Source organism: Ostrea edulis, chromosome 5, assembly GCF_947568905.1.
Source record: "Ostrea edulis chromosome 5, xbOstEdul1.1, whole genome shotgun sequence".
NCBI lineage: Eukaryota > Metazoa > Mollusca > Bivalvia > Ostreida > Ostreidae > Ostrea > Ostrea edulis.
Window position 1 is genome coordinate 62,494,564 of NC_079168.1, and position 16,264 is coordinate 62,510,827.

The window sequence follows — 16,264 nt, forward strand, 5'->3', positions numbered from 1 at the left end:
CCTGAGTCATATATTGAGTTTCCTTAATATAGGGACTTGGTATAAACCCCAGAACACAGTCAACTAATGTAGCATTACTATATACAGGGCCCTAATATAAACCCCAAAACACAGACAACTAATGTAGCATTACAATATACAGGGCCCTAGTATAAACCCCAGAACACAGACAACTAATGTAGCATTACAATATACAGAGACCTAGTATAAACCCCAAAACATAGTCAACTAATGTAGCATTACAATATACAGAGACCTAGTATAATCCCAGAACACAGACAACTAATGTAGCATTACCACATACAGGACCCTAGTATAAACCCCAGAACACAGACAACTAATATAGCATTACAATATACAGGGCCCTAGTATAAACCCAGAACACGACAACAAATGTAACATTACGATATACAGGGACCTTAGTATAAACCCCAAAACACAGACAACTAATGTAGGATTACAATGAAAGGTGAAGATAACGAATGGTGATCAATAATTCCCACAAGCAATACAAAATAGAAAGTTGGGCAAACACGAACCCATGGATATACCAGAGGTGGGATCAGGTGCCAAGGAGCAGTAAACATCCCCATTCGACCGGTCACACCCGCTGTCAACTAATGTAACATTATAATACACAGGGCACTAGTATAATTCACAGAACACAGTCAACTAATATACACTGTAGCATTACAATATACAGGAACCTATGTATAAACCCCAGAACAGCGAAAACTAATATAGCATTACCACATACATGGCCCTAGTCTAAACCCCAGAACACAGACAATTAATTCAGCATTATAATATACAGGGACCTAATATAAACCCCAAAACACAGTCAACTAATGTAGCATTACAATATACAGGGACCTAGTATAAACCCCAAAACACAGTCAACTAATGTAGCATTACAATATACAGGGACCTAGTATAAACCCCCAGAACACAGACAACTAATATAGCATCACCATATACAGGGCCATAGTATAAACCCCAGAACACGACAACAAATGTAACATTACGATATACAGGGACCTTAATATAAACCCAAAACACAGACAACTAATGTAGGATTACAATGAAAGGTGAAGATAACGAATGGTGATCAATAATTCCCACAAGCAATACAAAATAGAGAGTTGGGCAAACACGGACTCATGGATATACCAGAGGTGGGATCAGGTGCCAAGAAGGAGTAAACATCCCCATTCGACCGGTCACACCCGCTGTCAACTAATGTAGACAACAGTCAACCAATGTAGCATTATAATACACAGGGCACTAGTGGACTTTTGCGAGATGGGCTGACTTTTACAGTCAACGGCTGACTTTGATACGAGCATACCATACGGAAACCTTTTCGTGACAGTATACATGAACAAGTGATGAACCGATGCAATGTACAGAAATGTTAGTTGTCCAAACATTATAGAATTGTTTCGGTTCATTTCCATACTCGTACTGTTTCTGGAACAGTAAAGTCTATGTGACTTAATATCTCCCATATTCCTCCTGCGCCCCCGGGGCATTAAGGATGGGGCAAAAATTTACCAATGTTAAAACATCTTCCCTACAACCTCACATCTGTAAGAAAAACTACATGCATAGATCTAGTCATGTAGAGCATGAAGGCCTCTACCGAAATTGTAAATTCCATGATCTCCGGGGTAGACGTACGACTCCAGGTCGGAGCCAAACTTGGTATACATAATGTTTATATGTAAAACATTTTTAAATGATGTTTTAATGTTATTGATAGCATATATCTTTAATACTATGCCCCTGGGCCTATTGTTAGTTACATACTTTAGATGAAATAATTCCAGTTCCATCCCCGCCAAGTTCTGTTTTTATATGTCAGTATTGAAAAGATTAATCGGGGACGGGAACGTACTAGGATTACTTTTCAATATTTACGCCCAATATTCGTGTTAATTATAAATGAAGACCGAATACGTACTTCATATTGGATAGAATGAATAGTTATTTAAAAATTCAACAGGTTTCGAATTGACTGCTACATAACATGGCTATCTTTACAAATGAAATCATTTGAAGTTGCGAATTTTCTGTTTAATAAACGTTTGGACAGAAATATACTGGGGAAATATGTTAGGAATATTTTGATATTATGATGTAAGAATACAGCGTAAATCGAAAGTTCTTATAAGGGGTGGATCTGTAGCTCTCTGGTGTGCCCAAATATTTTCCCAGAGAGCTAGAGATCTGCATTAATGCAGATGCACAAGTAATTTCAAATTGTCGTTACGCTTAGCATGATATGTGTTGTACCTGTGAGTGTTTGATTGAATAAAGCTGTATAACAACAATACATTTTTATGATAAAAGAAAGCACACAGATCCTGCATAATAAACTTACCGAATGATAATAAACTTGCATGTACATTCGATTTATCATGTTGCGATGGCTTTTTGTAAAGTTTAAACATGAATCAAAATATATGTACGAGTTAAGATTTTACATACTTATGTATGCATGCAAAGATGAAATGAATTAATAGTCTTGTGTTTTTTTCTTTTGATAATTGTCAGATAAATGAAAGTTCAGGTGATTTGAAACAGAACAAGCCTACTATAATAATATTGTAACGTGCAGTGATCTGAACACGCTCACCGTTGCTTAGAGAAATACTACCATATCACTAGAAACGCTAGCTCTCTAGTGAAGCAGTAGAAATTCTCTAAACACTGTCTGCTACACTTCCTACGCTCAGTGAAGCTTCGTCCCGAAGCTTAGCATAGGTCTTCTCTGATTGTTTTGCACCTCTTCAGTAAAGGCATTCACCGTTCACGAAGTCCCAGAGCTTCAAAGATACTCTATCTGAAGCAGGCCTCCCACCAAACATCAGTCACTACGCTGCCATTATTTTATAACGTGCAGAAGTTTGAAGACGCTCGCCTTTGCTTAACTTGTGTGATTAAAGAGAAATCACCTAAAACCTAGCTCAAGAAGTTCCCTGTATACTGTCCGCTATGCTATGTACATGTCTGCCAACAGTTCGATATTACATATATTTAACGATATCGTGTTTCCATATCAAACGCAGGTTTAAATGTCCAAGTCAGCTGTGGACTGTGAAAGTCAGCCCTTCTCGCAAAAGTCCACTATAAACCCCAGAACACAGTCAACTAATATAGCATTACAATATACAGGGACCTAGTATAAACCCCAGAACACAGTCAACTAATATAGCATCACCATATACGGGGTTCTAAAATAAACCCCAAAACACAGTCAACTAATGTAGCATTACAATATACAGGGACCTAGTATAAACCACAGAACGCAGTCAACTAATGTAGCATCACAATATATAGAGACCTAGTATAAACCCCCGTATACAGAGAACTAATATAGCATTATAATATATATGGCCCTAGTAAAAACCCCGGAACACAGTCAACTAATGTAGCATTACCATATACAGTGACCTAGTAAAAAACCCAGAACACAGTCAACTAATGTAGCATTACCACATACAGGACCCTAGTATAAACCCCAAAACACAGACAACTAATGTAGCATTACCATAGATAGGGCCCTAGTATAAACCCCAAAACACAGACAACTAATGTAGCATTACAATATACAGGGATCTAGTATAAACCCTAGAACACAGACAACTAAAATAGCATTATAATACACAGGGATCTAGTCTAAACCCCAGAACACAGACAACTAATGTATCATTACAATATACAGGGACCTAGTATAAACCCCAGAACGCAGTCAACTAATGTAGCATTACTATATACTGCGCCCTAGTATAAACCCCAGAACGCAGTCAACTAATGTAGCATTACAATATACAGGGACCTAGTATAATCCCCAGAACACACACAACTAATGTAGCATTACCACATACAGGATCCTAGTATAAAACCCAAAACACAGTCAACAAATGTAGCATTACTATATGCAGGGCCCTAGTGTCAACCCAGAACACAGACAACTAATGTAGCATTACAATATACCTGGCCTTAATATAAACCCCAGAACACAGTCAACTAATATAGCATCGCCATATACAGGGTCCTAGAATAAACCCCAAAACACAGTCAACTAATGTAGCATTACTATATGCAGCGCCCTACTGTAAACCCAAAAACACAGTCAACTAATATTACATTACCATATACAGGCCCAAGTATAAATCCCAAAACACAGTCAACTAATGTAGCATTACAATATACAGGGACCTAGTATAAACCCCAAAACACAGTCAACTAATGTAGCATTACAATATATTGGGCCCTAGTATAAACCCCAGAACGCAGTCAACTAATTTAGCATCACCATATACAGGGCCCTAGTAAAAAAAACCCCAGAACATAGTCAACCAATGTAACATTACAATATACAGGGCCCTAGTATAAACCACAGAACGCAGACAACTAATGTAGCATTACCATATACAGGGCCCTAGTATAAACCCCAGAACACAGACAACTAATGTAGCATTACAATATACAGGGCCCTAGTATAAACCCCAAAACACAGACAACTAAAATAGCATTACCATAGATAGGGCCCTAGTATAAACCCCAAAACACAGACAACTAATGTAGCATTACAATATACAGGGATCTAGTATAAACCCTAGAACACAGACAACTAAAATAGCATTATAATACACAGGGATCTAGTCTAAACCCCAGAACACAGACAACTAATGTATCATTACAATATACAGGGACCTAGTATAAACCACAGAACGCAGTCAACTAATGTAGCATTACAATATACAGGGCCCTAGTATAATCCCAGAACACAGTCAACTAATGTAACATTACAATATACAGGACCCTAGTATAAACCCCAGAACACAGTCAACTAATGTAGCATCACAATACACTGGGACCTAGTATAAACCCCAGAACACAGTCAACTAATGTAGCATCACAATACACTGGGACCTAGTATAATCCCAGAACACAGTCAACTAATGTAACATTACAATATACAGGACCCTAGTATAAACCCCAGAACACAGTCAACTAATGTAGCATTATAACACACAGGGACCTAGTATAAACCCCAGAACACAATCAACTAATGTAGTATTACAATATACTGGACCCTAGTATAAACCTCAGAACACAGACAACTAATGTAGCATTACAATATACTGGACCCTAGTATAAACCTCAGAACACAGACAACTAATGTAGCATTACAGTTTACCGGGCCCTAGTATCAACCCCAGAAAACAGACAATTAATGTAGCATTACAATATACAGGGACCTAGTATAAACCCCAGAACACAGTCAACTAATGTAGTATTACAATATACTGGACCCTAGTATAAACCTCAGAACACAGTCAACTAATGTAGTATTACAATATACTGGACCCTAGTATAAACCTCAGAACACAGACAACTAATGTAGCATTACAGTTTACCGGGCCCTAGTATCAACCCCAGAAAACAGACATTTAATGTAGCATTACAATATAAAGGGCCCTAGTATTAACCCCAGAAAACAGGCAGCTAATATAGCATTACAATATACACTACAGGACCCTAGTATAAACCCCAGAACACGACAACAATTTATAAATATAAGTTTTTTCTTAAAAATTCTTGGGGATGTCTGTGGGGTGGAATTGTGTTATTCTAGGGCATAGATGGAAAGGAGAGTGTCTGAATTTTTTTTTTTAAAAATTGTAATAATGGGAAATCCTGCTCTTTTAAGTGTGTAGTAGGAAGGGTGTAAATAGGCCATTGTTTATCTGCTTCTCAAAGGGAAAGGGAAATATGCAGGGTAGGGGTTACTTGCAGGACTTGTGTGCGGTGGATTTTCCTGAGATTCACAAATATTTTTGGACTTGAATTGCTCTAAGTCTGTGTCAAATTTCAAATAAGTTGAGGCGGTGGAATTTTTTATATTAATTTTTATGTTATAAAGGAATGTATAGCAAAATAATTGGTAGTCTGTGTCCATATATGTAAGTGAGAGCAAGGAACGACAACTCTGGGTAGAGATTGGAATAATGCATCGTTTGATTGAAATGCGCTTTCCGGAATATTTAACGTCTAGCATATTCGGCTCTAAATAAATCTCCAAGTATATAAATAACCTCAGTTGCATCATATCCTCCTTTCTATTCTAGCAGCCGAGCAAATTGGTAGGTTGTATATTTTAGACATCTCAAAGTTTAAAAACCCACCCTCCCTCCACTGCATATTCTAGTTTTAGGTCGTAAACTTGTGTTCTGCTTGCTTGATTGTATCATGGTACTTGCTGCTCTGCTTTGTTGTATCTTCAGGGAATACCAGTATGCCTGAACACAACTCAGAACGAAACGTCGCGGTGCATCCAAGGGCAGATCTTACTAGGAATGCTGCTATGGCCAGATGGGCATTCTCGTCAAACCCCACCTCAAATGGATCAATTTTGTGATTAACTTCTAAATTTGCTGTTGCGCAAACCTATCTTTTAATCATTGATTTTTTTTGTGCTTTCAACCAATATGGGTATTGGATAATATTGGCCCATTGAACTTAACAATTGGACATTTATATTACTGGGATATTGGCCCATTGGCCATTTATATTCATGGGATATTGGCCCATTGATCAATCATTTTGCATTGATGTGACATTGTCAATGGGACATTATTGGGCCATTGTACATTTCTGTTGTGCGTGGCGTTGTGCATTTGAGAACTTGCTTCACCCACTTGGGGTCGCCACTTGTATTGTACATTGTTGGGGGGCGACCCGGGGCCGCCCAATATACTTATTGTCCAATGGAATTCACCGCGACCAAATACGCCAAACATAAATAAATTTCTCAAGTAAATAATTATGTTGTGTATACATTTCTATTACATCTGAGATAATAAACAAAAGGGACTGGCTGTTCAAATAAGGGGCATAGAAAAGTCTTTTTAATTGATTTTTCCGCCACACTCAACAATTTTTAAGTTATCTGGTGGCACCCAGTTTTTATTGGTGGAAGAGAGAACCCAGATACAATGTATCTGGGAAGAGACCACCAACCTTCCGAAAGTAAACTGGGAAACTTTTTCATTTACCGGCGCGAGCGGGATTTGAACAGAGGTGAGAGGCCGTGTGATTTTGAGCACGATGCTCTAACCACTCGGCCACGGAGGACCCTCTTTTAAATTTATCTCCTGAGCTACATGTATTTATATATTTTTTTATCAGTCATAGAAGCGTAACATATATGAGATTTGCTCTTTCAAAATGGAGCCATTATTTATTAAAGTATTTACCACTACAAACACAGTTCCCTTTTTCTCTGTTATTGAATTTTGGGTGAACGAAAGAGATTATATGGGGGTGATTGTAGGGGCAGTGCGGGGATAGCTCTGATCTGTTGAAGAGTAGGCGTCTTTAGTTTTGTGGGTATATCAATGTTTTTTGGTGCACTCTCACCGCTTGTATGCCTACCCTTTTACGCCACCTTTATGAAATTCAAGTTTAGGTCTATTCTCTGCACACTTGAAACATGTCTAAAGTTTGAAGAGCTGTTTCGAATCGGAATATAATGTGCTGTGAATTTTATAGGGGACGTCCAATAGCATCTGAAAAACTCATTGTTTGGTTTGATCAAACCAGAAGAAAAAGAATTTAGAGAAGAATGAGGAGGAATAAATGGGAGAAAGAAGGTGTAGGAGGAGGAGGGGGAAAGCAAATTGGGGTTTGGGACTAGGAGCTTGGGTGGCGACCCTTCGTGCTCGGGTATGGCCTAAAATTGACGACCATTCGTGTCCACCCTCACGGCACATTCGATCGCCCGGCGACGATACGTGCGGCACAACTGGTCGTCGGCGACTGAAGGTGCTGAGGCGACCAAACGTGCCCTAACAATGCACTTTTTTTCTTTTTTTCCCGCTAAATGCTCCCATTAGGGACTAACAGTATTTCCCCCTAAAAATACATTTTTAAATAACTCGAAAACGGTAATAAAGTTTTCAATACTTATTGAACAAAATTGTTTGAAAACATAATGCTTTTTCTTTTGATATTAAGAAAAAAGTGGGTTGACCCTTCAAATAAGGGGCCCAGAAGAGTCAAGAGTTTATAATTAAAGTATATCTAATTCATGTTAAAAAATTGCTAGGATATTGAGATGCTTATGGCATGTAAAACGTAGCTGCAGAACTGTAACTCTCTGAAAAAATATTTTGACGGAACAGAGAGCTACAGTTCCACCCCTAATAAAAACCTTCGATTTGCGGCGCACAAAAAGCTGCGCACAGTTGAGACCTGATATCGTTGTATTCTTGTGTTGCTGTCTCATAAATTTAATATCAAAAAATTCTTAACATATTTTCTTACCATAGTTGTGTCCAAACATACCTTCAAATATTCATTAAAGCCCCATACGACCCGAAAAATCACAGCTTCAAATGAATTCGTGTGTTGACGTAGCCATGTTAGGTAACCGGGTCAATTCGAATCCCAGTTCATTTCCATACTTGCACAATAACGTCTAGATGCAAGGTGAAGATAATGAACAGTGATCAATCTCATAACTCCTACAAGCAATACAAAATAGATAGTTGGGCAAACACGGACCCCTGGACACACCAGAGGTGGGATCAGGTGCCTAGGAGGAGTATGTGAACTAATATCCCCACAAATATTTTAGCTAAATATTTTAAATAATATATCATTCCAGTTCCTTTAAATAATAATTATTCAAATAGTTAAACTCACGGCGGGCTTTCATTTGTCTGGTCCTGTCTCCATCCCTTTCACACGAGTGTTAAGGAATTTTGTAGCATTATCATTCATCAAGAGCTTATTTTACCTTTAGAAAAACTTTATATTTTAATTTCTATAAATTATTCGTGTTGATGTACCAACAACAACAGAGTTCGAATTGACACGGCTACGTCAACAAACGAAATTATTTGAAGCTGGGAGTTTTCGGGTCGTATGGGGCTTTAATGAATATTTGAAGGTATGTTTGGACACAACTATAGTAGGAAAATATGTTAAGAATTTTTTGATATTAAATTTATGAGACTGCAACAAAAGAATACTACGATATCAGGCCTCAATGGTGCGCAGCGTTTTGTACGCCGTAAATCGAAGGTTTTTATTAAGGGTGGAACTGTAGCTCTCTGTTCCGTCAAAATATTTTTTCAGAGAGCTGCAGCTATGTAAAACGTTGCTATATTCGATAATCTTGTGATGTATGTTCAATATCTTGTGATGTTTGTTCGATATCTTGTGATGTATGTTCAATATATTGTGATGTATGTTCAATATCTTGTGGTGTATGTTCAATATCTTGTGATGTATGTTCAATATCTTGTGAATCTTGTGATGTATGTTCAATATCTTGTGATGTATGTTCAATATCTTGTGATGTATGTTCGATAATCTTATGATGTATGTTCAATATCTTGTGATGTATGTTCAATAATCTTGTGATGTATGTTCAATATCTTGTGATGTTTGTTCGATAATCTTGTGATGTATGTTCAATATCTTGTGATGTATATTCTATATCTTGTGATGTATGTTCTATATCATGTGATGTATGTTCGATAATCGTGTGATGTATGTTCGATAATCTTATGATGTATGTTCAATATCTTGTGATGTTTGTTCGATAATCTTGTGATGTATGTTCTATATCTTGTGATGTATGTTCTATATCATGTGATGTATGTTCGATAATCGTGTGGTGTATGTTCAATATCTTGTGATGTATGTTCAATATCTTGTGATGTATATTCGATAATCTTGTGATGTATATTTGATAATCTTGTGATCTATGTTCAATATATTGTGATGTATGTTCTATCACAGGAGTCGGCAATTTTATCAATAAAGTAGAAATATATGAGAAATAGGCATTAATACTACCACTGAGCTTTGCGAGCGTAGCGAGCTTGGCCTAGATATTGTTGTAATTAACAAAAGTTTTTAATAGATAGAAATCTTTATTGATTGCAATATTCTTGGTAGTACACTTTATCAAGTTTCTTTTCCCCATATATCACCCGAGTCACTCAGATGTCAACCTCCCCTGCTTTTTTTTTTTTCAGTTTGAGGTGAGTGGAGGGATGCCGGTCTTTTTACGCCTCTTCTTCATTCAAGGACGTAGTGCAGTGAGACTAATTCTTTATCGCGCCAACCCATAAAAAATTACTAAATATTAACTAAAGATGGCCAAATTTCTGTTTTTCAAATGATATTTTGTCCGGGCGTTTTCTCATAAACGGTTAAAGATTGAGTCTTCAAACTTTCAGGGATGATAGATTATGAATTGTAGCTGTGCAATAAGGTATTATTTTTGCCATCCGTCACTTCTGGCCGACACCGGAAGTGAACAAAAGAAACGTCAAATTTCAAAATTATGCTTTTGAAACAAAACTTACATAGATTAGTTAGGTCTCTTTCGGCGTTTCAGAAAATATTAGACTTACCGGAAGTTTAACCAGCAACTTCCGGTTTTCAGAGAAAAACTTTTAAAAAACGGTCTTTCTTTGTCCTCGTATATCTCGTTTATTTATGAACCATTTAATACGATATTTACAGATATTATTGACATTATCCATCTCAAAAGAACCCTGCACCACTATTTCAAAATTCACTTCCGGTCTCAAGTTGCGGCCGAATTTCTGTTTTTCAAATGATATTTTGTCCGAGCGTTTTCTTATAAACGGTTTAAGATTGAGTGTATAAACTTTCAGGGATGATAGATGGTGACTTGTAGCTCTGTAATAAATGTTTATCATTATCATCCGTCACTTCCAGCCGTTACCGGAAGTGAACAAAAGAAACGCCAAATTTCAAAATTATGATTTTGAAACAAAACTTGCATAGATTAATTAGGTCTCTTTCGGCGTTTCAGAAAATGTTAGTCTTACCGGAAGTTTAACCAGCAACTTCCGGTTTTTAGAGGAAAACTTCGAAAAATGGTTACTTCTTTGCTATCATATCTCTATGGAGCGCAAAATTAACATAAACTGAAATAATTGAAGATATCTTCAATTATTTGAAGATATCATCAATTCATTTGATGCGCGCAACAATTGAATTAAAGATCTCTTCAAATAATTAATGATATCTTCAATTCTTAATTATTGCGCGCATTAATTGAATTAATGATAGCATTAATTCTTCAACTGAATTGATGCGCGCTTTAATTGAATTAATGATCTCTTCAAATGAATTAATGATATCAACAATTGAATTGATGCGCGCTACAATTCAATTGAAGAGAGCAATAATTGATATAATGCGCGCATTAAATCAATTGATGAGAGCAATAATTGAATTGATGCGCGCATTAATTCATTTGATGAGAGCAATAATTGATTTAATGCGCGCATTAATTCAATTATTGCTCTCTTCAATTGAATTAATGATATCTTTAATTCATTTGAAGAGAGCAATAATTCTTTTAGAGATAGCAACTATATAATTAAAGATATCTTAAATTCAACATATCCACAATTGAATTAATGATATCTTTAATTGAATTGTTGCTCTCTTTAAAAGAATTGATGCGCGCATTAATTCCTTATACAAAAGCATTGTAAATGATTTAAAGATATCTTCAATTGAATTAAAGAGATCATCAAATTATTTAAACCGAGCTCTAAATTAATTATTGCGAGCAATATTTCTACTAAATTGATGCTCTCATCAAATGAATTGAAGAGAGCAATAATTGAATTAATGCGCGCATCAAATCTATTATTGCTCTCATTAATTGAATTAATGCACGCATCAATTGAATTGAAGAGAGCAATAATTGAATTAATGCGCGCATTAAATCAATTATTGCTCTCATTAATTCAATTGATGCGCGCATTAATTCAATTGATGAGAGCAATAATTGAATTGAAGCGCGCATTAATTCATTTGATGAGAGCAATAATTGATTTAATGCGCGCATTAATCCAATTAAAGAGAGCAATAATTGAATTGATGATATTTTCAAATAATTGAAGATATCTTCAATTATTTGAGTTTATGTTAATTTGGCGCTCCATATATCTCTCGCTTATAAATCAAGTGTGTGATATGATTTTCACATGTATAATTGACATTGTCCACCTTTAGAGTATAGTGAATTATTGTTTTTTCCAATTCACTTCCGTTCGTTAAATGTCTACGATTTCCGGGTTTTTTTTTCCTCCAGGCGTTTTCTCATGAATTGTCAAAGATTAAGTCTTGAAACTTTGAGGAATGTTAGATTATGACGTGTAGATGTGATATACGTGTTTCAATTTTGTTGCCGTCACTTTCGTCATCCACCGGAAGTACCATAAAAATATGTAATATTTCATTTTTTAAATTCTAATCCTCATAAAATTATTTAATAGAGTGTAATAAGTCATATCATTTCCACCGGAAGTTGGTTGTTCGAAACCGGAAGTTGGTTGTTCGAAACCGGGAGTTGTCCTAAAACTCAGTATTTTTTATGGAAATTTCAATTGGAATTTTTAGTCGTTTTATGGACTACCGAGATACTTGAAAGTGAATGAAACAAAACCGAAATTGTTTACAATTGATAAATCACATCTTACATGTATGTGTTTATTTCTTTCATGTATAGTCGTTCTTCACTAATTCACAAATTGAATTCTTCCAGTCAAGGTCCTATCTCGTCAGAAATTGGACGGAAGACCTATTCGTTGCTCGCAACGAGATCATTTCTAGTTATTCTTATTATGTCTCCGAACACAGTGTCGGAGACATATTGTTTTTGCTCCGTTTCTTATTATTATGTCTCCGAACACAAAGTGTCGGAGACATATTGTTTTTGCTCCGTTTCTTATTATGTCTCCGAACACAAAGTGTCGGAGACATATTGTTTTTGCTCCGTTTCTTATTATTCTTATTTTCTTCTTCTTCTTCTTTTTATTCCTCTTCTTTCCAGAGAAATTTGTCCGCTCGATTTTATGAAAGTGTTTCCACAGATCCACTTCAAACTTTGTGAGCTGATAGGGGGTCATGAGGAGGGGTGCAATCAACTTTCGAAATTTTCAAAATGGCCACCGTTTCAAAATGGCGGCCAAAAACGTCCAAAAATCAAGGTTGTCGGATTTCAACCAAATTTTATTTCTAGGGTAATTTGGTGACCCCCAGTTCATTTCCGCCATCAAATTTTTTTTTTTGAGCCGCCATTTTCAAAATGGCCGCCATATACCATAATATTTGAAAATGTTAAAATCTCTACAACATTTGGTTTCTGGGGTAATTGGAGGTTCCACAGTTCATTTCTAGCATCAGTATTTCCTTCCAATCTAATTTCATATGTTTCAAAATGGCCGCCATTGAAGAAAATGGCGGCCAAAAATCAAGTCCGTCGGATTTCAACCAAACTTAGTTTCTAGGGTTTTTTGAGGATCCTGAGTGCATATCTGGCATCAAAAATAATTTCTGACATGGGGAGGTGTTCGGAGACATTTGTGTTGGCATCCCAACACAGTTATAGCTCGTTATTCTTCTTATTATGTTCCCCAAACAAAGTTTGGGAACATATTGTTTTTACTCTGTTTCTTATTATTATTATTATTATGTTCCCCAAACAAAGTTTGGGAACATATTGTTTTTACTCTGTTTATTATTATTATGTTCCCCAAACAAAGTTTGGGAACATATTGTTTTTACTCTGTTTCTTCTTCTTCTTCTTCTTCTTCTTCTTCTTATTATTATTATTCTTTTTCTCCGGTACTTTTTTGTCCGGTAGTGTTCTCAGAAACTACAAAAGGGATCGATATGAAACTTTCCAGGATGATAGTATAGCGTTTGTAGATGTGCATAGTGATAGTCATTTTGTCTGCACGTGCATTGCAATTTTGGTACAAAAAATGGAAAATCAGAATATTGAAGGAAGCGATATAAAACCTAAATAGGATGATAGTATATCATTTGTACATATTAAAAATAATAGTTATTTTGTCAGCACGCGCACGCATGCGCGTGCACGCGCATTCCAAAATTTGTACACTAACTTTGGAATCAGTCTAACTTTTTTGATGTTCATTGAAATGGCTTGAAATTCATATCATAGGTAGATATTGAGACCCTTAACTGATTTGCATGGTCAAAATTACCAATTTGCATGCGCATGCACGTGCGCTTCATTTTGATTGGATAATACTAAAACGTTTGTAACTATCTTATTTATGAACCGAATGAGATGATATTCACAGCATAAGTAGACAATATGTGTATCTATATATTGGTGTAATATAAAAATGCCAACGTACACGCGCATGCGCGTGCAACGTTTTTTAAATGTTCAGTTTTTAAAGGACGATAACGTTTTTGTTTTTCATCAAATTCTATTGATATTAATGGTTTAGATGTGTCTTGGTACTCCTTACAAATTGCTGTGGTTAGAATTACTGCTCATCACGTGTATGCACGTGTGCTGAATTCTGATTGGACGATTTTAAAATCGCTATAACTTTCTTATATTTGGTGGAAACGTTATGAAATTCATTATGTGGGTATATGATACAAATGCCTGTTGAACGACATCAACAAAAATTCGGAATCGTACACGCGTGCGCGTGCATGCACGTGCAACACTTTCTTTCATTTCTTGGTACTGAAATGACCATATTGAATGTACTACATGTAATTAAAGACTAAAATAAAATGATTTTTTGCTATAGATTTAAAAGGACATCACTTTTTAATTGGGGGAGGTTTGGGGAACATATGTAACGGTCCCCGTTACAATTAGAACTAGTTATTATTATTATTATGTTCCCCAAACAAAGTTTGGGAACATATTGTTTTTACTCTGTTTCTTATTATTATTATGTTCCCCAAACAAAGTTTGGGAACATATTGTTTTTACTCTGTTTCTTATTATGTTCCCCAAACAAAGTTTGGGAACATATTGTTTTTACTCTGTTTCTTCTTCTTCTTATTATTATTATTCTTTTTCTCCGGTACTTTTTTGTCCGGTAGTGTTCTCAGAAACTACAAAAGGGATCGATATGAAACTTTCCAGGATGATAGTATAGCGTTTGTAGATGTGCATAGGGATAGTCATTTTGTCTGCACGTGCATGCACGCGCGCGCACGTGCACTGCAATTTTGGTACAAAAAATGAAAAATCAGAATATTAAAGGGATCGATATGAAACCTAAATAGGATGGTAGTATATCATTAGTAGGTATGAAAAATGATAGTTATTTTGTCAGCACGCGCACACATGCGCGTGCACGTGCATTACAAAATTTGTACACTAACTTTGGAATCAGTCTAACTTTTTTGTTGTTCATTGAAATGGCTTGATATTTATATCATAGGTAGATATTGAGACCCTTAACTGATTTGCATGGTCAAAATTACCAATTTGCACGCGCATGCACGTGCGCTTCATTTTGATTGGATAATACTAAAACGTTTGTAACTATCTTATTTATGAAGCGAATGAGATGGTATTCACAGCATATGTAGACAATATGTGTATCTATATGTTGGTGTAACAAAAAATGCCAACGCACACGCGCATGCGCGTGCAACGTTTTTTAAATGTTCAATTTTTAAAGGACGATAACGTTTTTGTTTTTCATCAAATTCTATTCATATTAGGGGTTTAGATGTATCTTGGTACTCCTTACAAATTGCTGTGGTTAGAATTACTGCTCATCACGTGCATGCACGTGTGCTGATTTCTGATTGGACGATTTTAAAATCGCTATAACTTCCTTATATTTGGTGGAAACGTTATGAAATTCATACTGTGGGTATATGATACAAATGCCTGTTGAACGACATCAACAAAAATTCGGAATCATACACGCGTGCGCGTGTATGCACGTGCAACGCTTTCTTTCATTTCTTGGTACTGAAATGACCATATTGAACGTACTACATGTAATTAAAGGCTAAAATAAAATGATTTTTTCCTATATATTCACAAGGACATCACTTTTTAATTGGGGGAGGTTTGGGGAACATCTGTAACGGTCCCCGTTACAATTAGAACTAGTTATTATTATTATTATTATTATTTTTATTATTCTTTTTCTCCGGTACTTTTTTGTCCGATAGTGTTCTCAAAAACTATAAAAGGGATCGATATGAAACTTTCCAGGATAATTGTATAGCGTTTGTAGATGTGCATAGTGATAGTCATTTTGTCTGCACGTGCATGCACGCGCGCGCACGCGCATTGCAATTTTGGTACAAAAAATGGAAAATCAGAATATAAAAGGGATCGATATGAAGCCTGAATAGGATGATAGTATATCATTTGTAGATATGAAAA

At 36.0% G+C, this 16,264-nt stretch overlaps 2 long non-coding RNA genes across 2 annotated transcripts in view; both read left to right on the top strand.

The window, feature by feature from the left end:
• The first annotated feature begins 6,081 nt into the window (after positions 1–6,081).
• Positions 6,082–6,914, top strand: LOC125648881 (uncharacterized). The gene is made up of 2 exons (XR_007360482.2): positions 6,082–6,155; positions 6,297–6,914. It is a non-coding gene; the product is annotated as an uncharacterized LOC125648881 (long non-coding RNA).
• Positions 6,915–10,060: 3,146 nt separating this feature from the next.
• The window catches only part of LOC130054650 (uncharacterized), a 35,886-nt gene continuing 29,682 nt past the window's right edge, over positions 10,061–16,264 (top strand). Inside the window, exon 1 of the long non-coding RNA XR_008802977.1 lies at positions 10,061–10,124. This is a non-coding gene — a long non-coding RNA (uncharacterized LOC130054650). The remainder of the gene's footprint in view (positions 10,125–16,264) is intronic.